The following is a 24,818-nucleotide window of genomic DNA, read 5'->3' as shown; positions in this document are numbered from 1 at the left end:
CTATCAGGCAAAGTAGTTCCTGGGCAATTTGACACGGTGACAAAAGGTAGCCAAATTCCTCCCCAGCCTCACCTTGCACAAAAATTGACATCACTTTCCCAAGCCGGAAAAGAATTGAAATACTAAAGATACGTCTGGCTAATAGGATACAAAGTAAAATAATGAAAAGCACTTTTCTTTGGTTATTCTCAAACAGGCCATAAATATTTACATCCCATTATAAAACACCCTAATAGCTTGGTAAGATTGAATGCAATAGTGCTTAATGCAATATAACTCCAAACACTTTACAATGCCAATGGACTTTATAACTACACCTTGTAGACCATGCAGAAAAACCTGTGAGGTGACTGGTTAATGTTCTTTGTTTAAAGAACATGCAAAAGAAACACTATATGTACTATATGGACAGTATTTATTAAAATAACATCTATATTATACATACAGTTTCATCCAAAAGGCCATGTGAGTCCTTAAGGAATCAGACAAAGGCACAAGTATAATTTCCTGAGGGTTACTGAGCTATTTAGCAACACTTCTTATAAAAAGCAAAATGCATGTGCATAAAGCAAAGCAACTTATATTTCATGAACCTATGTTTAAATAGTGCTTTATGGTTCACAAAGTATTTTCTAACTCTTTCCTTACTTGATCATCAAAACAATCCTCTGGAATACATTAAAGGAAATGGGAAGACAGAGACGCAGGAGGGAGGGAATGGATATTTACTGAGCACCTACTATGTACCAAACACCATAGGAATGTGAATATATTCTGTAGTTACCTTCTGACAATCATGAGGGGTACATGTTTTCATTTTCATTATGAGATTCAGAAAAATTACTTACCTTGGCCTTTGTCCTGCTGGTAATAATTGTCAGAGCTGGGGTTGATTCCCAAGTCTTATTCTAAAAAGAAAGTACAGTTTTCTCTATCAATATTGACTCTAACAATTCTGAGATTGTGATCTTCCTAGGATTCTGTTATTAAAACATCCTTTCTTTTATGAAGTGATGAAGATTCTTGAACTATCCTTTAGAAGCTGCTCTGAGAAGTGTCCTTTTCCCAGCAATTCCACTCCTGGGCGTATACCCAGAGATAATCATAATTCAAGGAGATACCGGCACCCCAGTGTTCATTGCAGCGCTGTTTACAACAACCAGGACTTGGAAACAACCTAAACGTCCATTAGCTGAGGAATGGATAAAAAAGATGTGGTACATATTTAATACATACAATGGAATAGTACTCAGCCATAAAAAAGAACAAAATAATGCCATTTGTGGCAACATGGATGGACATAGAGACTGTCATACTGAGTGAAGTAAGTCAACAGAGAAACAAAAATATCATATGATATTGTTTACATGTGGAATCTAAAAAAGAAAAGGGGGTGCAAATGAACTTATTTATAAAGCAGAAGTAGAGCCACAGATGTAGAAAACAACTTATGGTTACCAGGGGGTGGGGGGAGGGATAAATTGGGAGGTTGGGATTGACATATACACACTATATAAAACAGGTAACTAATAAGGACCTACTGTACAGCACAGGGAACTCTACTTAATACTCTGTAATGGCCTATATGGGAAAATAACCTAAAAAGAGAGAGGATATATGTATATGTATAACTGATTGACTTTGCTATACACCTGAAACACAACACTGAAAATCAACTATACTCTAATAAAAATCTATTAAAAATAAAAATATAACCTACTTCCTTTTTTCATTAAAAAAGTAAGTATCCTTTTTTGGCAAAATAAAACATTAGGAAGCCCATATTAGTCTCCATATTTCTTGTTTAAGTAATTAATTCATTGATTTATGGCTATGCTGGGTCTGCAGTTGCTCTGCAAGGGCTTTCTCTAGTTGCAGCAAGTGGGGGCTACTCTTCATTGTGGTCCAAGGGCTTCTCATCTCAGTGGCTTCTCCTGTTGTGGAACACAGGCTCTAGGCACTCGAGCTTCAGCAGCTGCAGCGCATGCACTCTACAGAGTAGGCTTATTTGCTTACAGGCTTATTTGCTCCCCGGCATGTGAGAAATTCCCAGGACAGGGATCAAATCCATCCATGTATGCTGCACTGGCAGGCATATTTTTAACCAGTAGATTATCAAGGAAGTCTTCCCCCCATATTTCTTTCTAATTCCACAGAAGAAAGAACTCTGAAAACCTGTATATTCTGGTGTCTCCATACAATGATCTAGTGAAAGCCTGTGAAGTATCCTCTATGTGTGTGTTTGTGTTAGTCGTTCATTCGTGTCCAACTGTTTGCGACCCCATGGACTGTAGCCTGCTAGGCTTCTCTGTCCATGGAATTCTCCAGGCAAGAATACTGGAGTGTATTGCCATTCCCTTCTCCAGAGGAACTTCCCAACCCAGGGATCACCCCTGGCTCCTGCATTGCAGGCAGATTCTTTATCATTTGAGCTACAGGGAAGTCCTCTAGTCCTCTATATCTATAGGCAAATGTGATGGGAAAGAGAGTCAAATTCTCTTTCAGTAACAGTCTTCATGAGTAACAAATGGATGATCCACAAGTGTAAAAGCAAAGGGAAACTCTCTTTTTCTTTTGACCCATTACAACTGTCCCAGTTACCTATCATCTGCCTGTAGAAGAGGACTAAGAATATTATGTAAGCACATGCATATCATAGATAGAGACAGACAGGTGAAAATCACCAACTTTAACCCAGTGCTTATCAATCTGAGGTCCTCACCCTGTAAAAATTCTGCAAGCCCAGAAACAAGGTTTGGGAACTTTTAAAAATATTTTTAACATTACAAAACACTAACAATCAATTTTAGTATAATGAATTAACTAAATTAATTAATTTTTTTTAAAAGATACTTGTGATTGAATGATTGGTTAACTATCCTGCTTTAGAGAAAGTAAATATATGATGTATGTCTCAGGGTGCTCAGAACATCAATTACATAGGCCTTTGATGACCAAAAAGAATAAAGGAATTAATTAACACTCTAAGTGAAGATGATAGTTTGAAAGACCAAAATGATTCAAAACACGGAACCTATCATGAAAGACAGACCATTAGAAAGTTGGCAGATTTTCTCCATCACGCTCTCTTACTTCTCCATTGGGGGTATTTCTACCTTCTCTTCCTGCTCCTTACTAAACTCCAAAATGTACCTGGAGCTTATTGTACTATTGGATATGGAAACAGACATCCAGAGAGTCTTCTGACTAGGTCCCAAAGACAGAGTGAGCTTGTGCTTTACCCACCTACACTCACTTGTTCAAGGTCTGGTAGAAATCCTTTTTTTTTGAGGGGGGGGGAGAAGTAATCAAGTGTCTAACAGTACTGTTTAGCTATAAAATGGGATTAAAGGTTAACAATAATGAATTCATATTAACAGTGCCAACAGTAACTGCACTACTTGACAGATTTAGTATGAGTATCACAAGCCATATGTGAAGAATACTGTTAAGATAATTACGTTAGGATTTCACAGCATCCAGCATGAGGTTTTCTCCTCTTCTGACAAACACAGAAAGAAACCTTTTCACCATAAGCCAGGTAGATACCATTGAAGGGCTTGCTCTCTGAATCTGACTTCTATATGTGTCACCCATAATTTGACAGGCTTAACAGCACTTTTAAAGGTGTTTCCCTTTCAGAAAAGGAGACAAAAACTACATGTTTGAACTTCCTAATTGTACCAACCTAATTTAATTTTAACGAACTCTAATATACAATGGAGATTATTGAGTTTTTGTTTGTTTTTGGCCAGGCTACACAGCTTGTGGAATCTTAGTTCCCTGGCCAGGGATTGAGCACATGCCTTCTGCAGTGGAAGAAGTGTGGAATCCTAACTGCTGGACCACCAGAAAATTCTCTGACTTTTTAAGGACATTTTTCAGTTGTTATTGTTGTGATTGTTTTAGTATAATTGGCCAGTGTGCTGTTCTGAAGCAGTCATTGACCACGGAACTCTTTTGATTGCTGAAAGAGTAGGACTAACCGTCATTGCCATCCTGTCTGTGAGGACCCTCACCCATTCAACCAGAACAGGACTTCTTAACTGGAATGGGATCATCTCATCGGATGTGACAACATATGTGCATGTGTGCTAAGTCGTTTCAGTCATTGTGTGACTCTGTACAACCTTGTGGACTTTAGGCCACCAGGCTCCTCTGTCCAAGGGATTCTTCAGGCAAGAATACTGGAGAGGGTTGCCGTTTCCTTCACCAGGGGATCTTCCCGACCCAGGGATAGAACCTGCTTCTCCTTCCTCTCCTGCATTGGTAGACGAGTTCTTTACCACCAGTGCCACCTGGGAAGCCCATGACAACATAGATAGTGTCCAAATCCCTCTTTTCTGAGAGATGGAACAGAAGCAATCATTGAGGATTACACTGGGTTAGAGCAGGGACTTTGTGAAATTAAGAACACATCCAGAGTCATGAGTGGAGTTGACCAGAAAGCTAGAAAAGGCAATAGAAATGAGTCACCCAACCAAATGGTGTCTCTCAGCAGAAATCAGAAACATGGAAAGTTAGACCAGGAGGATGACAACAGTGAAGCTGGTTCTTTTAACATAAGGGACATGGAAACATGCAGAATAAAAGAAACATAAGTAAAACTTAAATAGACCTCCTGACTCCATTCCCAGTGCTCACTGCCCTATGCTGTTCTCATGACACCCTTTGTTGTTGTTGTTGCTGTTCAGTCGCTAAATTTTGTCTGACTCTCTGAGACCCCATAGAATGTAGCCCACCAGGCTCCTCTGTGCTTCACTACTCCCAGAGTTTGCTCAAATTCATGTCCGTTGAGTCAATGATCCTTTACTCTTTTCCTTTTGAGGGTCTAACTTGAAAACTAGGATTGGTTTATTTGGATGTGGCTCTGGGTCAGAAGCAGAGAGTACCAAATCATTGCATAGCTTTTCTCTAGGATTCAAGATAAAGTGAGGGTCTCTTTTGCATTATGTTCTTGTTAATGTTTTTCAGAAGAAAGCTCAATAGTTTATTGTTTAAGGTCATGAAACAGTGTGAAACTCTTGGCTACTTTCTGTTGTTACCATATGGCCTGATTATATAATTTGCATTTTACACTTCAAAATATGGTCAGCACTAAAAGAGACACATTGCGATGCTTCCCTAGGTGACTTAGATGGTAACAAATTCCCCTGCAATGCAGGAGACCTGGGTTCGATCCCTAGGTTTGGAAGATCCCCTGGAGGAGGGCATGGCAATGCACTTCAGTATTCTAGCCTGGGGAATCCCCATGGACAGAGGAGCCTGGTGGGCTACAGTCCATGGGGTCGCAGAGAGTCAGACACGACTGAACGACCAAGCGCAGCACTCAAAAGAGACACATTATGGAGCTATGGGATGAGGGAGTTAGATGTTCCTGAGAAAACCTCGTATAATTCAAGTACCAGCCTCTTCCTTTCTGCCCTACAATGTGTGCCTCAAGTACCCTCTGAAAAGAGGAAATACCAGAGGATTAACTGGCCTTATTATTCCTCCAGCTTAGATGGTTATACATATTCTCAGTTCCCTGGTTTGTTGTTTCATTTTGTAAACTGGAAAGCTTCACATATTTGTGGAATGTCCATGGCCTTTACTTCTATTCTGTTGGCTTCATGGAAAACTGATTCTACCTAGATTAAAGTTAACTTCTGGTCCAGAAAATATAATGGCGGATTTCATACTAGCTATGGCTGGTTTTCTGACTCAGATGGTAAAGAATCCGTCTGCATTGTGGGAGACCTGGGTTCGATCCCTAGGTTTAGAAGATCCCATGGAGGAGGGCATGGCAACCCACTCCAGTATTCTTGCCTGGAGAATTCCCATGGACAGAGGAGCCTGGTGGGCTACAGTCCATGGGGTCACAAAGAGTCAAACACGACTGAGTGACTAAGCATGCACATGGCTTGTTTTCTCCTAACCTAGGTAAAATCACACCCTGCCACCACATAGATTATTTCTTTCCAAAGAAGACCTACCTGTCTGGCCTACAAGACAAACTTGTCCCTCATAACCATATGCATGTGATCTGATTTCTTATGAAATTATAACTTTAGCCTTATATCTAAGACATAATCACCCTCTCTCTGCTCTAGAATTTATTATACAGCTTCCTATACCAAAAATTTTAGAATGCACCGATACTTCTCTCCCTATTGTTTTGTCTAAAATAGGCATCAGTCTCTATAGTCAGCTTTTTTTGTACTTTTCACCAAGAGGAATGTTGGGCAACTCAACACTTTTTAGACAACAAGGAACAGGGTCATAGATAGGGCAGCTAGTTGAATCTCTATTATACAAATGTCAAAATTAGAGTCAAAGAAACTGAGTGACTTGCCCAGGATGAACAAGTATCATGGAGAAGTATTTGGGCCTAGAATCCAGATTTTCTAACAAAAGTCCCCTACCTATTTTAGTCCTTTATCAATTTATGGTACCTAGCTTCCTACTCATCTTACAAAATGTCTTTGTAAAATTCAATGCTTGTATATAGAACAGTTCAGCAGAGTAGAGAGAGTGGAAGCTACAAAACAAAATTGTGGGCAAATTTAAACACTTCCCAAGACCAGATGTCACTGCCTCATCCACTCTAAAAGCATAATATGTTCCTATGAACCCTCTGACAAATCAAAGAGTCATCTTTCTGCTATTTAGCAAAAAGGGATCAAACCAGGGCTGGAATCACCAGGACCTGTCATCAGTCCCAGGGTCAGTCTTCCCAGAAAATCTGCTTAAACCCAACAGTAGCTCCTGAGGCAATCACAATGCTACCTCTCAGTTTAAAGGTGTTGCTCTCAACTCAAAAACTGAGATGAAAACATTTCTCTTAATGTAAGTGTCTTAGGATATTCCCTCTTCCATCCCAGAGACACCAAGATAATGAAAACTTGTAACAAAGAATAAGTTATACAATGGATATCTCAGGCATCCAGATATCTCAGTCCCAGGCATAAAATTTTATAGGTTACTAGTACCAAGATGGTGACTAAAATGTCTAACCTTGACCTACAGGAACATGAATCTTTCAACATTTAAGCTACTTCATTATCCTCTTTGGGATGATAACTTTCACTTGGCTTGGAGGAATTTTTATTAGTTTCCAGGAAATGTACGCAACCCGTGATCAATACACTAAGAACAAGAGTCATTGAGAAACAATAATTAACAAAAGAAAAATAAAGGTTTTGGACTCACACCAAGAATTTAGCTAAAAAGACAAGAAAGTTTTACTTATCCCCCCAAAAAAGTAGACAGTGATCAGGATTTTATATGCTGCTTGGCCATTCCACCCTTCCTGATAACTTCCCTTTATCAGTGGTGATACTCTTGCAAAAATCACTACATCACTGCTGTGACTAATTCCATAACTATTCTCAAACGGTGCCAACTATTAAACCATGACTGTGGCCTAATTCTTAACTGATTGACAGTCAAAGAAAGGTCATTGGTCACAAAAATACATGCTATAAGTCTGGAAAAATCACTTGACACACACTGCATCTTTTGGTGGCTCAGATTTACAGTTTCTTCCTTTTTTTAATTCAAAGACCATCAGTGCAGATAGCTTTCAGTTGTCCTCGTGTTCCTTGCCTGAAAGAACCCTTTAATAAAGTGCTCTTGAAACAGTTAGATGAGGAGCAGAAACAACTACATCTTTTCAACCCCAGTCATAACCGTTCTAAGATTTGGATGGGTAAAAAGCATTGGGCAGATTTTAAGCCAATAGTGGCCCTTCAATTTCTAAAGTTCTTTTAGAGTACAAACTCTGTTGCTTGTACTCTTCTGGCATGGTTTTGCTCATTTGCAGGAAAACCATATTTTACACCACATCCTCACATATTGATATGTTGAGGAAATAAACAGCAAACATCACTTCCCATCCATCTGCTAAGCTTGTTAGAAAGATGAACACCCAGTGCTCAGATGTTTTTCACTCAGGTTTAAAATTCCATGCTCAGCATAATTTGCTTTTACTTTTCATGACATATTTTAATCTAGTAAGAGGAAACTCTGCTCCCTTTTTGAAAACAAATGATACAAATAAAGTAGATGTTGGAGACGGTCTAGATACAGATAGATACAACTGGGTTTCTGTTGATATTCTAGAAACAGAAGCAACAATTCTGAAAAAGGACAATTTCCTCCAATTTATTGTAAGCAAGTCCAGAAGTTACTATTCATATAGTGATAGTGTAAATGAAAGTACCAGGTGAAATACTAAAACTGTGGGTAAGGCATTTACTGTGTTATTTGTAACAAACTGTTTTCAAAAGATCTTTACACTCATGTATCAGTACCCAGAACTACACAAGGTTTTCTTGGGTTGCAAACATTTTAAAAGTGTGAAGCAAAGCAATAAAAGTCAGTCGAACAAGCAAAAACCTGGTAGTCACAGTGCCCCTGGAAACTGAGCCAAATGCTCTTGTGTAAGAACCAACGAGAATGGAAGGTGAATGCATCCCTAGATTTGTCCCTTCCAATATTTTTGCTTCCTCATCTACTTGGAATTCTAGCTCTTCAGGGGAAATTTGTTCTTCTTTTCTGCATTTGACTTACTCTTCGCATCATAAAAGGTGGAACTGGTGATTTTGCAAATTATATGTCAGTGGGAGAGAAAACAGCAACAAAGCAGATACACAACTGAGAATTTCTCAGTTCTGCCTAAAACAAACCCTTGGAGTTCTATGTAGCATAATGTATTTATAATATCAACGTTGGTTTTTTTGTGTGACTATAAAATGAATATTATGGATATTTTAAGTTTGTATAATGACATGAAGAAGAACCTCAGTTGAATGGATATAATTTCACCTGCTATTTTGTAAAATTCAGTACATCGAGAGGCAACGGTTCTTGGAAGCACCAAAGTGATCCTGCAGGAGCCATAGTGAGATTCTAATGAAAAAGAAAATGACAAATTCTGGACAGGAAAGGAATCTGAAAGGTATCAAAAATTCAGTGCTTCTCAAACTATAATGTGCACTCAGATGACTTGGGACTCTTGTAACAATGAAGATTCTGACACAGTAGGTCTGAGATGGGGGAACAATTCTGCACTTCTAGCAAGCTTGCATGCGATGTTGATGCTGCAACTCTGTGGGCCACATTTTGAGTAGCAAGCATCTAGTAGCCTATTTCCTAGGAACCAATAAATTCAACATAGGAAACTATTTAACAATAAATATTTATGAAATAATTGCTATGAATTAAACCTAAAAAGCATTGGCAATGTGAGGAAACAGATCAAGTGTAAGGAAGATAGACAGCTGAGTTTTATACACAAAAAGTAAACTATTATAAATCAACAGACATTTATTATGGACTTATTATGTGTAAGGCAATTTCATATGAGCAATAAAGGATAAATATAAATAAATAAATATGGTTCAGTGGTAATGAATCCGCCTGCCAATACAGGAGACATAGGTTCAATCACTGGGTCGGAAAGATCCCCTGGAGTAGGAAATGACAGCCCACTCCAGTATTCTCACCAGGAAAATCCCATGGACAGAGGAGCCTGGCAGACTACAGTCCATGGGATTGCAAAGAGTCGAACGCAACTGAGCAACTGAGCATACACATGTATATATATATGACACAGTCTTTACTCTCAAACTGCTTTAGTACTCTTCTATTTCAGCAGTTCTCACCTTTCCTCAAATAGGGTGCACCAAGAAAATGGCAACTCACTTCAGTGTTCTTGCCTGAAGAATTGCATGGACAGAGGAGCCTGGCAGGCTGTAGTCCATGGGGTCACAAAAGAGTCGGACATGACTGAGCGACTAACATTTAACGCTTAATATTTAGGGAGAATTTCTTTTATCTAGTTACTGAATTCTATTTTCTTCTGTCTATTCTGAGATCTTGTTCTAGCAATTATCCCTCACTTTCCTGTATCATCTATCTGACCTCTTAGCCTCCTTCCTCTCTGGCTATTCACTTTCCCGAAAGCAATCTTATCTACCCTCTACTGCCCTGACTCCATGCCCTGGTCATGGCTCCCATCTCCATCCAATGCAGAGAATTTTTTCCCAAGAAAAAGTCCGAATTTCTGCTTATTTACTGAACATCTCCTCCTGGTGTGTGCAATTTAACTTAGCTTACCATACCCACAAAAGTTTCTTCTCCTCTTTCTCTGTTTCCCATAACCCAGCCTTTCCTCTGTATCACACAGCTTCCCTGTGTGATACATTCCTGCTACCAATGCCAGCTTCCCCCTGGGCTCAGAGGGTAAAGAATCTGCCTGCAATGGAGGAGACCCAGGTTCGATCCCTGGGTCAGGAAGATTCCCTGGAGAAGGGATTGGCTACCCACTCCAGTGTTCTTGCCTGGAGAATTCCATGAACAGAAGAGCCTGGTGGGCTACAGTCCATGAGGTCACAAAGAGTCAGACATGACTGAGAAACTTCCAGTTACTCTGCATCTCATAGCTACACTCAGTCTCATAACTGGCTCTCTCCCACCAGTCCACTTTGTCCATAATCCATATTTTTACAAGAATTCTCTTCTTATCAAGTGAATCTGAATATATCAGAGCTTTTCTTATAAATTTCAACATACTGAAAGCTAAAGGTACAAACTTCTTAGCTCCACATAGCAGATAAAGACCCTGACAGGCTGGCCCCAGGCTATCACTTTAATCTCCTCTCCCACTCTCCAAACCACACGCACACATAACATGGGCCTAAACTCCACTGTTCAGTTCATCAGTCACCAAGGATATCACATTCTCTTATAGCTCTGGCTCTGCACTTCTTGCTCCTCCTGCCTGACATATCCTTCCTTCTTCTCTGCCTGGAAAATTTCAATCCATTCTTTAGGACTGAGCCCAGTCTCCATGAAGATTTTTCTGTTGGAGTTAGGCATTTCTTCCTCTGAAATGTTTCACAGCACTCACTTCATACTTCTCTTAAGGCACTATCAGAGAGTGCTGGTTGCATTTGTTTTCTCCACTAACACAAATATTCCTTGAGATCAGATACAATACCTTACTCTTCTTCCTGCTACCAATGCCAGGCACAGTTCCTGGACTAAGGCAAATATTCAATAAATAAATGTTTACTGAATGACTGAATGGACATAAGTCAGAAATGAATAATGCAAAACTCCAGATAACAAATATAACCCTTCTACATATTAAAAGGGTTACATAAGCACACAAGGAAAGGAGTATTTACTATATACAATTACACGCTAAAATACATGCAGTATGACCTTCAGAGTAGACATTCAAGTACAGTCAGTGCAGGAAAAGTGTGAGTTGGGCCTTGAAGAATGCATCACTCTTAGATGGGTGTAGGAGGTGGCATTACTTGTAAGGAGTTCATAGGGGTAAGGCAGATAGGATATGCCACATGAAGTAAGGCAGTCACCTGGCCTAGGGTGGACACTATATTTTTTAAAGAGAAATAAAACATAAGTTTGATTAAGGGACACAGGGAGGGGAGGACAGGTATCAAACTTCAGAGGAAATTGGCTTATCTGTGGTAAAACACAGAACTATGGGTAGCATGCCACAGCCTCCCATGGTACCAAATCTCTTTTATTATCAGAAGTTGTTGCTAGTCTCTTAGTAACATTCTTAGAGCAACACAAGTATGTTCTTTTTTGTTCTGACTCTCTACTTCCAATCATAAACTATCTTTGTAATAAACTTCATAATAGTTGAAACTCACTTGAAGTTATTATTGGCTTTCCTTTCTCAAAATGAATCACCCATACATACAATAGGTTTTCACTGGGCCTTTTTCTCCTCTGCTTTTAATCCAGTTTTCCATTCCAGTTCCTAGGGCATGGAAGACCTAAAGAGATGTGAGCAGAGCTGAGAAATGCTGACTCTGTCATATGCTGTGTTTCCAGGCACTTGGTTGATTATACTGATAGTGGAGACTGATGATGAGAATGGAACCCTTGCACCATCTCACATCCACCTCAGTACCTATAAGACTTCCTGATTCTGAAAGTCTCCACGCCAGTCACTCCTCTGGATTAAAGCATTAAAGGCAGCTTCTAAATTGCCAATGGTAACAGACAAGAAAAAGAGGGTAAGCCATTTTCAATTGCTGCTGCCTGCCTGATTCATTTCTTAGGTTAGTCAGAGCAAAAATCAAGTCCTGTAGAAACATGGCACAGGAAAAGTCAACTTCAATGCATAAATAATTATAACACTTGGTGTAAAAGGATATTCCAATGAAATTAAAAGTCTACCCTCATATTATTCTTTTTTAAGCTTTCTTACATACAGGTTGGAAAACTATCATTTCAAAACCAAGGCAAGCTTGTTTCTTGCAGGGGAATATTTCATTTACTATACTGCTTGATACAGAAAACCCACTGCTTGCTCTTGTGAAGATGTGAGTTTGTGTACATGTGTGCATGTGAGAGGATGAGATAAAGGTCACACTAACCTGATCTTGACCTCATGATGGATGACAGTAAAGAGAACTAGACTGGGAAATCACAAAGAGACTTGCCCTGGACCTTTGAGGTCCTATATATAGCATTATTTAAGACTGAAACCTCCAGAAAGAATTAACATAACATAGAGATTTTTAGATAATTCACAGTCATTTTTCCATTGGAATTAGAGGACCTTGCCACACTCCCTTGAGGGGAAAGTCTTGAGATTCTTTCCAGGGAGAAGATATTCTCTGTTAATCATCCTTGAGACCAAAAATGAGGCCTGAGGAGGTGAATCTTAGTCTAGAAGGAAGGAGAAGCACTTTGATCTCTTTGAAATGCCTGTAGATGTGATCTCTAAGACCTAAATAGCTGTGAGCATCCCAGGAGGTATGAGTGGGGCGAGGCTGAGCAAGTGGACAGTAAAGAAGTAGAAAGGGGATTTTGAGGGTTGCCCTGCTCTGTGTGTTTTGAGGGCAATACCCTGTAGCCACAGATATATCCTAACATCTAGAATGTATTTTCCTTCCAATGTTCCATGGCTTTAGTAAAACCTTACTCTCAGCCATGCTTCTGGGGAATTTGAAGAATGATCCTAGAACATGCAGAGGAAAGAGAATAAAGGAAGGAGTAGCACCCCTTTCCCTTGGCCAGGGCCATTGTGCAGATAAATGTCACCCAGAAAGGGTCACTTATCCTGCACTGTAAGAGTGTCAGCCTTTACACTATGGCTTGACAAGGAAGTCAGAATGCAAGAAAGTGATGCTCAGAAGGAAAGTACCTTCTTACAAAGACTATTTACAAAGATCCAGAGAGCAGTTAGAGGAGCCGAAATTCCTTCACACACGGGTAGGTGGGGACAAAGTCATAATTTGCATATGAATGAAAATATTACCTAGTTCTAGATACAGAAGCCAGTGAGGGCTTAGGCATACAAGCTATTTAGAGGGCTTAATTGTTATTTTTTTCTAATTATAAAGCTGATACATGTTCATTGCTGAGAAATTAGAAAATAAAGGTATTGAAGAGAAAATTAAAATAACTCATAACTCTATCAAGAGATAACTATAGTTACTGCTAGGCAGTTTTGTAATCTGCTTCCTTGATCAGTCATTTACCTCTGGTTTAAAAGAAATCCAAAACTATTTTCTAAAGAAATTCTTTATCCCATTCATAGATACTTCTTCTATTCACCTCTGAGCCCAGGTAAGAGGGTCTTTTATTTAAGCATGCATCCTAGTTTTCAAACAAGGACGTTAACCAACCCCACCTTGGCTCTACCTTACACCTAACCAGCAATATAGAAAGACTGAATTTTAGGTGCTTGTGAAACAGAGTGTAAGCTTGCAGTCACTCCCCTCACCTAATATTTTTTCAAAAACTCCACTTAGAAATTTTTGATCAAGTATGTTCCAAGGCAAGTGCAACCCAATAATTTCTTTTTATAGTCCAAAGTCCACCCTAATATGCCTACAGAACCACACACTTAAGCTGTATCTTATTTTCTCCTTTGAATTGGTGACATTAACATTTCCTCAGGCTATTAAATAATTTTTTAAAACATTATCTATAATATATGCAGGATAACAATTTTGGAAATATCTCAAAATTTATTTGGAAGTTTAGTGTAATCCCAGTTTTTAACCATTATATTTAAAATAGAAATTTGCATCTTTGTACATAAATCTTATGTCAAGAAAATTAGAAAGTAGAACAAACACAAACACAAGAGATGAGTACTAGAGTAAAGGACCATATATGCCATATACTAATGACTAATCTGAGAAGGATTATAATATAATAAAGTTTACTAACATTAAAGCTAATGTGAATAAAACTTACAGTTTTGTCAGAAATTCTAAATATGTGTCAACAAACTGCCCATTAATTCATTTCCCCCAAATTTATTGAAGACCTATAATTTATAGTAACAATATTAGGTGTTGAAAGTTCAATCCCTGGGTTAGGAAGATCCCCTGGAGAAGAGAAAGGCTACCCATTCCAGTATTCTGGCCTGGAGAATTCCATGGACTGTATACACCATGGGGTGGCAAAGAGACACAACTGAGCGACTTTCACTTTCTGTTGCACTATATTATGTGTTATATATCAATGATACATTGTCTATTTATATCAGAATGTTTTTTATTCTGTCTGACTTTATGTAAGATTTGAGGTAGCCATGTTATGTCAGAGAGCAGAAGTCATAATTTACAGAGAATTTTGGCTACTAAAAATTATCATTAAAAAAATTTAAAAAATCACTTTATGAAAATGCCAAATTTGTAATCTTGAACTTATTATTTTAAAAATTCATCCTCCCTCAAAGCTCTCAAATATTGTGAAATAGGGTCAATATCTATGTGAAATTCTGTGGCAGATTTAATATTTTTAGTGGTATAGATAGTAAGGATGTAAGAAACACCACATCCCTTCATTTTCTACAAACCGACTTAATTGTGAGTTCCCCTTCTGCTTGGGTGGTGGGAAATTCAGCTTCAGTCATTCTGACAGTCCTCATGTTGGCTTGAGGTTCAGAGTCTTTCAGAATTTCAAGGCATTATGAAGTACCTTGTGGTCACTGACCATCTGTCCAAAGTGGTTGGTGCTAAGACACCCTCTGTCCCCAGCCTGTAAAATCTCTACAGATCTGCCATTCCATGCTTCTGAGGTGCACTTGGGGCCTGGAAATGTTGAGCAAGGCCAGAGTCCTGGCCTACAGTCTATCCCTCTGGCAACCTCTGACATTTCCTTCTGAAACTGTACTTTCACCTCATGATCCTGCAAGGGAGAAAGCTATGTGACCCTTTCTTCAGGGACCTAGAGATCTGTTCTCCCTTTCACAGGCCCAGAGGGAATCACTTTTGAGTCTCAGATCTCTACATGTTTCTTCAAAAGAAAATCAGTTGTCCTCAGTGGAGTTTACCAGATACTTGTTAACTGTAAGAACAGCTCCAAACTCTGTGTATGTATTGCCTCACTGAATTTCATCCAGTCTTTACCATAAACCCTGTAAATTAGGTCGTATCTCTAAGTTATAGAAAAGGAAATAAGCTCAAAGAGTTCGAGTAACCTGCCTAAGACCACACAGTCAGAAAGCCAGTACTGCAATAATCATTCCCTACTACTCTCAATCTTATCTTTCTGTGAGTGGTGGTGGTTCAGTTGCAATAATAATTCTTATCCTTTTAAAATGACAGAAACTTGAGACACCAAGAGTTTAACTATTTTATTCCAGAGCACACAATCCAATAATCCAATATTCCTCCAGTTGCACATTAAAAAAAAAAAAAAGGATTTAAGCTCATGAGCACATAACATTTAAGTGAAACATCTTCATAGCACTGGAAAGAATATACATTTAGCTAGACTTGTCAAGAGAATAGGGACTTTACAAAAAGACCAAAATGCACTACTTAAATATATATATATATATATATATATATATATATATACTAGGTATATATTATTTAGCAAATATCTACCTAGTGGCTTCTATGGAGGAAAAAAATCTGTGTTTCTGTGTTCCATGCTCTGAGAGATAAGAAAAAGACATCACCCTTGTCTTGCCAGAGCTTGTCAGCCAGTGCAAGACACACAGGTATACAAATAGATAAAAGAAGTGAATAAAAACTGGAGGAGGAATGCTGAGAGTGGCAGAGTGTAGGCTTAGCGTGGACACAGCAGCTTCAAGTTTCCAAACCAGAGTGGAGGAGCATGGGTAGCACGGCAAACAGTGTGGATGACCCTGCCTTTCTCCTTCTCCCATGGGATGAGAATGTTGGAAGCTCAGCTGTTGCAGAATGTAAACCATACGGATTGCCCAGTTACTGACTTGCCTAAAGCCATAAAAAAAAAATTTATGAGTTATTTTTCACTTCTTTTTCTGCCAGGATCAAGTATCAGCATTGTTATATTCAGAAACACGCCACTTTTAACACACTAGAGAAGAGCTGGCCCAACTCGGGTAGGCATAGAACAGTTGTCAGAGGCAGGAAGTCTCCCAGACTCCAGCCCCAAGCTACAGCAAAGTAAATTTGAGACATTCAACAGATTTCTAATGTGCTGAGATGCCTGAACTAGCCTTTGTATTTACTAGTAAAGAGACAAAGAATGTTGTTTTGACAGAGCCAAAAAGAGATTTCAGTCAGATTTGGAATACTCATGAGTTTTTCTAAACTCTTCTAAAAATCCACAATTTTTAAAAATCACCGCTCAGAACCTTAAAACTACTGCAAAGATTGCTTTTCCAAGGCTAGTGTCCTCAAGCTCCTCAAGGGTATACCCAACAGTACCAGGGCTTCACACTCCTGTAATATATCAGCATACTCCATCTGTCCCACCACCATTTGTTGAATTCTTTACCAAAGAGAAAAATGTCAAGAGACACCAGTTGCTTGGGTTTTAGGTTTTGACTAACTCCTACCCTATCAGGGGCCAAGATCTCCATTTTCTTTGTCTTTTACTTTTCAGGAGACCCAGAGAATGAAATCCAATACTTTTGTCTGCATCTGCTGCTAAAAGCCTTTTTTCCCTGGCCATGGCACAGCTCCCTCGAGGCTCATTAAACACATTTACATTTGCCTCTTAAAATACTAAATAGCCCATTTCACGCCTAGCAATGGTGTATTGATGAAAGAAGCACTCAGCGATGGCCTGCAGAATGAGAGTGAGGACTCTTTTGACTCCAGACATCTCCCACAAAGGATTTGTACATGCTGTTAAGGACTTAAACAGAATCATGTGAGCAATAGACTATTGTTAGAAAGACACAAGCACACAAACATCACCATTATGTATTGTCAAATGTACCTGTTCACATGCAGAAAATATGACAGGGGTCTAAAATTTAGTGGAAATGTACAGCAGTAGGAATATGTGTGTGTGCGCTAGAGAGAGAGAGAGAGAGAGACAGAAAGAGAGAGACACACAGAGAGACAGAGACAGAGAGAGAGAGAGAGAGAAAGGAAGAACAAGTAGAGAGGGACAGAGAGAGAGAACAGGAGCACAAGTACAAGTAGAAGGGAGAATCTGCAATGGATTTTAGAGTAAATCTTCCCTTCCAAGTTGCAAGGATTAAAATTAGAAAATAGGTTAGGGGGATTAATAAAAGTATACGAATCATGGTTAAATGAGATGGCAAAGGGCAAGACATGCCTGGATCATAGCCAGCTAATGAGGAACCAAAAGACTCATGTCTGCTAAGATTCAGGTGGAGACATTTGGGGAACAACATGAGGCTTGATTAGGATTTTTTTTCTTTGACAATCTTTCTTTCCACGCACACCCCCACACCTAACATCCAGAATAAAGTGATATTCATTTCTGTTAGTGGTTCAGTTGGTAAACAATCTGCTGGCAATGCAGGAGACCTGGGTTCAATCCCTGGAGAAGGAAATGGCAACCCACTCCAATATTCTTGCCTGGAGAATTCCATGGACAGAGGAGCTGGGCTACAGTCCATGGGATCCCAAAGAGTTGGACACAACAGAGTGACTAACTTTCACTTTCACTTTCACTTTCAGGGGTAGGGGAAACAGAGAACACTCAGCACACAATAGAAAGTGTCTTTCAACTCCTTTTAACACCCTCAAGTTGAGTATCCAACTTCACACCAGTTTCCTTGATATTAGCAGGTCAAGATGGAAAATAGATCTTTTTTTTCATTTTATATCTTTCTGTATTTTTTAAAAATAAAAGTAATATACACATGTGATTAAAGTTAAAGAATATGGTTATCTGTGCAGTAGGATAATTTTCATTTTGGTTCTCTTCATTACATTTTTTCTATATTAGAAAAAACTGTCAATAAAAATGTTTTCATGAGTAGAGGGAAAGAGCTGTCCACTGTATTACTTTAAATTCTCCTTTGCTATGTACATAAACTGGTTAAAATTTATAAACAGAAGAAGTTCCCATTAAAGAATGATATGTTCCTGAAGACAAGTGCATAAATCAACCTTTTGCCAACTAAATCTTATTTTGAGTGTACCAAGAGCATATGCTATTTATAGAAACATTTCATGAAACCCTCCAATAAAAGTGAATAATCTAGCTCTACGTATATAAAGCTGTGGTTGGTAACACTTTTTAAAGTAGAATTCATGTGTGCAACACAGAGAATTGATTATGAGTGCAGTTTCTGGAGCCAGACCACCTTGGTTGGAGTCACAGTGTTGCTACTTCCTACCTACACGTGCTCAGGCAAGTTATTTCACTTCAGTCCCTTCTCATCTATAAAATGGACATAATATTAGCAACTCTTTCATCAGGTTCATATGAGGATTAAATAACATGATCTATTTAAACCACTCATGAACTGGCACATAATAATCAATCAAGGTTAGCTATTTTCCTTAGTAGTGTTATCACGATTACTTGTACTGTTCTGGTTACACTGCTATTATCGCTGCTATTATTGCTTGGGTAGCTGCAAGCTACCCAACTAGATGGGTAACACTTGAGGGCAAGATTAGTCTCAATCTAGGCTTTATGTCAGCTCCAGCACTAAAAAGGTCGCTGGCAACTGAATGAAACATGAAGACCTTTTTTAAAGGTTACGGGGGTTAATATCCAAAATAAATATGGAATGCATACAACTTAATAGAAAAAAATATGACTAAAAAATGGGCAGAGAATCGGCATTGATATTTTCCCAAAGAAGACCTGCATACAGGTACATTAAAAAATGCTCAACATCACTAACCACAAGATATCATCTCACACCTGTTAGAATGGCTATTGTCAAAAAACAAGAAATAGCAAATGTTGACAAGGACATGGAGAAAAGTGAACCTTTCTGCACTGTTGGTGGGAATGTAAATTAGCGCAACCACTATGGAAAACAGTATGGAGGTTTCTCAAAAATAATTAAAAACAGAACTACCATATGAGTCAGCAATTTTACTTCTGGGTATTTACCTGAAGAAAACACTAACTCAAAAGTATATATGCACCCCAATGTTCACTGCAGTATTATTTACAATAGAAAATAAATGCAAACAATCCAAGTATCCACTGATGAATGAATGGATAAAGAAAATGTGGTATATACATGCAATCAAATATTATTCAGTCATAAGAAGAAAGACAATCTCATCATTTATGACATGGATAGAACTTGCAGGTATTATGCTAAGTGAAATAAGCCAGACAAAGAAAGATAAATACTACATGATCTCACTTATACGTAGAATCTAAAAACAGGCAAACAAACCTGAGCTTGTAGAGAATAGACTGGTGGTTGCCAGAGGTAGGAGGTAAGGGAAAAGTGTGAAAATATTAGTTGCTCACTCTTGTCTGACTCTTTGCAACACCATGGACTATAGCCCACCAGGTTCCTCTGTCCATGAAATTATCCAGGCAAGAATACTGGAGTGGGTAGCCATTCTCTTCCCCGGGATATCTTCCCAACTCAAGGATCAAACTCAAGTTTCCTGCATTGCAAGCAGATTCTTTATTGTCTGAGCCACCAGGGTAGGTGGTGATAAAATGAGTGAAAGTAGTCAAAAGGTACAAACTTCTAGTTATAAAATGAACAACTCCTGGATATGTAATATATAGTAGCATAGTAACTACAGTTTATAATACTGTATTACATATTTGAAAGTTGCTAAGAATAGATCTTGAAAGTCATCACAAGAAAAAATATGTAACTTTGGTGACAGATATTAATTAGACCTTATGGTGATCATTGGGAAATACATACAAATAGCAAATCATCATGTTGTACCCCTGAAACTAATATAATGTTCTATGTTGATTATATCTCAATGAAAATTTTTTAAAAATTAAATGACCACTGAACAAGCTAATTAGTTGCAGCCAGCATGTAGCTAACAATTCTTGTATTTAAGTATATCTGGGACAGAATAGGGACCCACTAAAAGTAGTTAAATGAACAAATGAATGAATCCACAAAAATGTGGGATACTGCCTAGAAAGTCTAAAAAATAATATACACATAGTATGTTTACATAATTAAACCCTAAATTTATTTTTCCTAACAAGGCCTTTTAGGAAATTTAGGGCCGTCAAAGCTTTAGTTAAGTTAGGAAAGGCAAAGCATAATTAGCAAGCCAAAATCAGTTGATATTTTCAGTGAGTTTTATGTCTTGTTAAAAGAAAACAATTTGTGCAGTCCTCACTAAACACACCTCATCTATCACTCTCACAAGTCCTGCTCTCCCCAGGGCTCTCTGAGCACCTCTCCCTCCACAGTTCTCCACGTTGTGCTAACAGACTTTAAATGTTTGCCAAATGACAATGAAACCTGGCCTTTAAAGTTGGCCTGCCCCATGACATTTGCTGGGGCTTCTCAGGTGGCTCAGTGGTAAAGAATCCGCCTGCCAATGCAGGAGCTGCTGGAGATGGGGGTTCAATCCCTGGGTCAGGAAGACCCCTGGAGGAGGGCATGGAAACCCATTCCAATATTCTTGCCTGGAGAATCCCATGGACAGAGGAGCCTAGTGGACTACAGTCCAAAGGGTAGCATAGAGTCAGACACGACTGAATGACATAGCACACACACATGACATCTGCTAGCTACAAGGGGTCTCTTCAGCCAAAGCATGTGTTCTACAAGACATGTCCCCAAATCCAGTGATTCTCACACCAATGCAGCTGTGGGCTGCCAAAGGTACATTTTCCACAATAGCCAAAACTACCAAGGTTAACCCAAACTTATGATGTTGCCTTTATTGAGTCTCATTATTTTGTGCGTGTGTTGTTGTTGGTGGTGTGTGTGTGTGTGTGTGTGTACCATTAAACTGTTAGTTATAATTCTTGTTAAGGTGTATTATTCATGTAGATAGTCTCTCAAAACAATGCAGCTGCTCAGAGAGTGTCTAGGGTTGGAGAGTTTGGGGAGAAGACCTTGAGTGGGAATAACCAGACCTAGTCAGGCCCCTCCATGAGGCAGAGCACCAAGGAAGGTAAACATCAAACCTCTTTCCCTCCTCATTTCCATTTTCCAAGGGAGGAAACTGAAGCTCAGAAGGATGCAACAACTGCACCAAGGATACAAAATCAGTTAAATGATGCAACCAGAATTAGCCTCTAATCCATGCTCTCTCTTCTTTCCTCACTATGATGTCTGAATGTTACCCAAAAAAACTCAGTGGTGTTGAGAGGAGACCCTAAGAGGAGGCTATATTCATCTTCATTCTTATTCAGTTGGGCTTTAACAAAATTGAAGTAACTTTATACTTCTGTTACTAGCAGTGGCAAATATTTGTTGAGCGGATACTATTTGGAACACTCACTACTAGGTGAAATGGTATCAAATATGTTCCCTACTTTCAAAGGCCTGAAGGGCCAATCTCCAGGTGATGCAAGAACACAATGATGATCACAGCTAACAGTTATCACAATCTACTGCCAGTCTCCTTTCAAGGGTTACCCCATTAAATCTTCATAGCTTTACTATCAGATGGGTATAATTATATCCCCATTTTATAGATAAAGAAACTGAGTCTGAGAGGTTAACTTGCTTCCACACAGTAAGTCAAAATACAGATTTTTTAACCTAAGACATCTTGACTTTGGAGACTGTATACCTAATGTTGATTGGTTTCCTAGAGTTACCATGACAAAGTACCATCAAATGAGGTGGCTTAAAACACAGAAATTTATTGTCTCAAATTCTGAAGGCTAGAGGTTCAAAATCAAGGCGTCGGCCCTCCTAGAGGTTCTGAGAGAGAATCTGTTTTATGCCTCTCTCCTAACGTCTGGTGACAGCAGAAAATCTGTGGTGTTTCTTGACTTATAGATCCATCACTCCAGTCTCTGCCTCTGCCTTCACATGACATCCTATTGTATGTCTGTGTCCAAAATTCCCTCTCCTTATGAGGAGACTAGTCTTAAAGGAATAAGGCCCATTAACGTCTTGATTAAATTTGCAAAGACCCTATTTCCAAATAAGGACACATTCACAGGTACTTGATATTAGAACTTCAACATATGTTTTTTCTGAGGAGGGGAGGGGACACAATTTAATCTGTAACATAACCATGATACCATACTGTTCCCACAATCCCCCACAAAATCAAATATATTCCCCATAAAAGCCTATCAAAGAACTATTTTGTACTGATGGGGTTCAGGGTAGGTTGTCCCAGAATGTGCCATTTTGGAATGAGGATGATTCCAAGCTGGAGACAATCTAAGCCCAACAGATTGAAGAACAGCTTTTTACCTCCTCTCTAACTACCTAAAAGAATTTAGATAGCAGGCTTGTACTCGGAAATAGGCTATTACCAGAGATAACTTTCTACATCAGGAAGACTTATCTGCATGGTACCAAACATTTGCTCTTCTCATCTTGCTGTGAATTTTCTTCCTCCCCTTTGAAGACCCAGACCCCTACCCCTTTCTCCTGAGCTCAGGATGACATGTAAGCCTCAGTTGTTGGGGAGCCTCTCACATCTTTGTGGGGCTTCTGTCTGTATGAAATTGAATTTATTTTTCTCCTATCAATGTGTCATATTTAATCATTAGATCAGGTAAGGAAACGAGAAAGCAAGAAGGGAAAATTTTTCTTCCCTTACAGTAGTTTGCTTATTCTTTTGTACTTCATAAATGTAAGATTGACTCTCAACATCTATTCTGGCACAATAGTGCCATATATTCTGAACAATTTGGAAAAACAAAAATAAGGGACCTCTCTGACCCAGGTCATCAGGATCCAAACCTTGATTCTGATAGTGATTATTTAGAAATAATTCTCTATAGAGTCCTGAATTTCATTCAGCACCAAGTTAACATTCTGAAGCAGATTTAGCCCAATCTACTATAAAGTATCTGGAAATAAGTCATATATAGAATCCTAGTCTGTTTCAGCAAGCATCTTTTAATTATTAAAAAGCAGACACATTACTTTGTCAGAGGTCTGTCTAGTCAAAGCTATGGTTTTTCCAGTAGTCATATATGGATGTGAGAGTTGGACTATAAAGAAAGCTCAGCGCCAAAGAATCGATGCTTCTAAACTGTGACATCGGAGAAGACTCTTGAGAGTCCCTTGGACAGCAAGGAGATCCACCCAGTCCATCCTAAAGGAAATCAGTCCTGAAAATTTACTGGAAAGACTGATGCTGAAGCTGAAACTCCAATACTTTGGCCACCTTATGCAAAGAACCGACTCATTTGAAAAGACCCTGATGCTGGGAAAGATTGAAAACGGGAGGAGAAGGGGACGACAGAGCCTGAGATGGTTGGATGGAATCACCGACTCAGTGGACATGAATTTGAGTAAACTCCAGGAGTTGGTGATGGACAGGGAAGCCTGGCATTCTGTATTCTATAGGGTTGCAAAGAGTCGGACATGACTGAGTGACTGAATTGAACTGAACCGAGTCTGTTCCAGCAGAAAAAATCCTTATGGGTACCCCCACCACATTTTATAGGTGATTAACATAAGGCTCAGGGTCAGTGACCTGTCTGAAGTCACATGGCTGATTACAGAAGCAGCAGGAGAAGGAGAACACAATGTTCCCGATCTGCAGCCTGAATCTCTTTTCAGGATGCATAGAGCCGCCGGTCTTCTGTCTGTTCCAGATGTGCCCAGAGGTGTTCCTGATTCTTTGCACTGTTTTGGAGCAAGAGTTGAGTAGGTCCATCCAAGCACATACATGTTGCAAGACAAGTGGGCTCCTACCCTACATGCTTTCTGAATATCTCATTAGATTGGCAAAGCTCAGCACCGTCATTCAGGGTACCTTGAATGTTCCAAGTGCCAGTGTTTTGCTCTGGGTCCTAGGAGCCCACTTTCCCTTTAGAATTCTCAGCTGTAAATGATACCTTAACAGCATTTCATTCCTTTTAGTTTGACAATTTAGATATAAAAACATTTGCCGAAGATAAGTGTAACTAAAAAGACTCCAAAGAAAAAAATTACATAGGTTCACCTTGGAGAGTATTATTCTCTTCAATTAGGTCTAGTTGGCAGCCTGTGATCAGACAGCTTAGCAGAGAAGATACTCATTAAGAATGAGATACCCCAGGCCTGGGAAGCAGGAAAGAAAAGCTTGCTCTTTCTGAGATTGTCCTTACAAGGCAGGGTGCGGGCTGTAACTATGTCAGTGTCTGGTTTTACAAATAATGCTCTTACCCAAGTGGCCTTTCCACCAAGACTTTGTTTAAATAAATCAATAATTAAAAGCTCTTGTGTGCATCACAATGGAACTCTAGTTAATAGTCATGGATTAATTTAGATTAAAATGTCTGTCTCCAAGGATCTCTTCTGGGAATCTAAGTCACAATACCACGTCACATCATTTTTAAAACTCTGACATGTTGGGGCCAGAATGACAGATACATTTATGTTCAGGTAGTAAACTGGGTATGAGATATGGTGAAGGTCAGGGAACTGAGTTGTCGCAACTCCTGATTTCTGTCACCCAGTTTAGTAATGCTCTTCCATGTTG

General features: G+C 39.1%; 1 long non-coding RNA gene across 1 annotated transcript; it reads right to left on the bottom strand.

The window, feature by feature from the left end:
* Nucleotides 1-396: 396 nt before the first annotated feature.
* LOC145543032 (uncharacterized) lies at nt 397-10,317 on the bottom strand. The gene is made up of 2 exons (XR_014080363.1): nt 9,648-10,317; nt 397-1,192 (listed from the first exon to the last, which is right to left on the bottom strand). It is a non-coding gene; the product is annotated as an uncharacterized LOC145543032 (long non-coding RNA).
* Between the last annotated feature and the right edge of the window lie 14,501 nt (nt 10,318-24,818).

This window comes from Giraffa tippelskirchi, chromosome 3 (assembly GCF_054371585.1).
Source record: "Giraffa tippelskirchi isolate mGirTip1 chromosome 3, T2T-mGirTip1v1.2.pri, whole genome shotgun sequence".
Classification (NCBI taxonomy): Eukaryota; Metazoa; Chordata; class Mammalia; order Artiodactyla; family Giraffidae; genus Giraffa; species Giraffa tippelskirchi.
The sequence above is the reverse complement of the archived record's forward strand: the minus strand, read 5'-3'. Positions and strand labels throughout refer to the sequence as shown.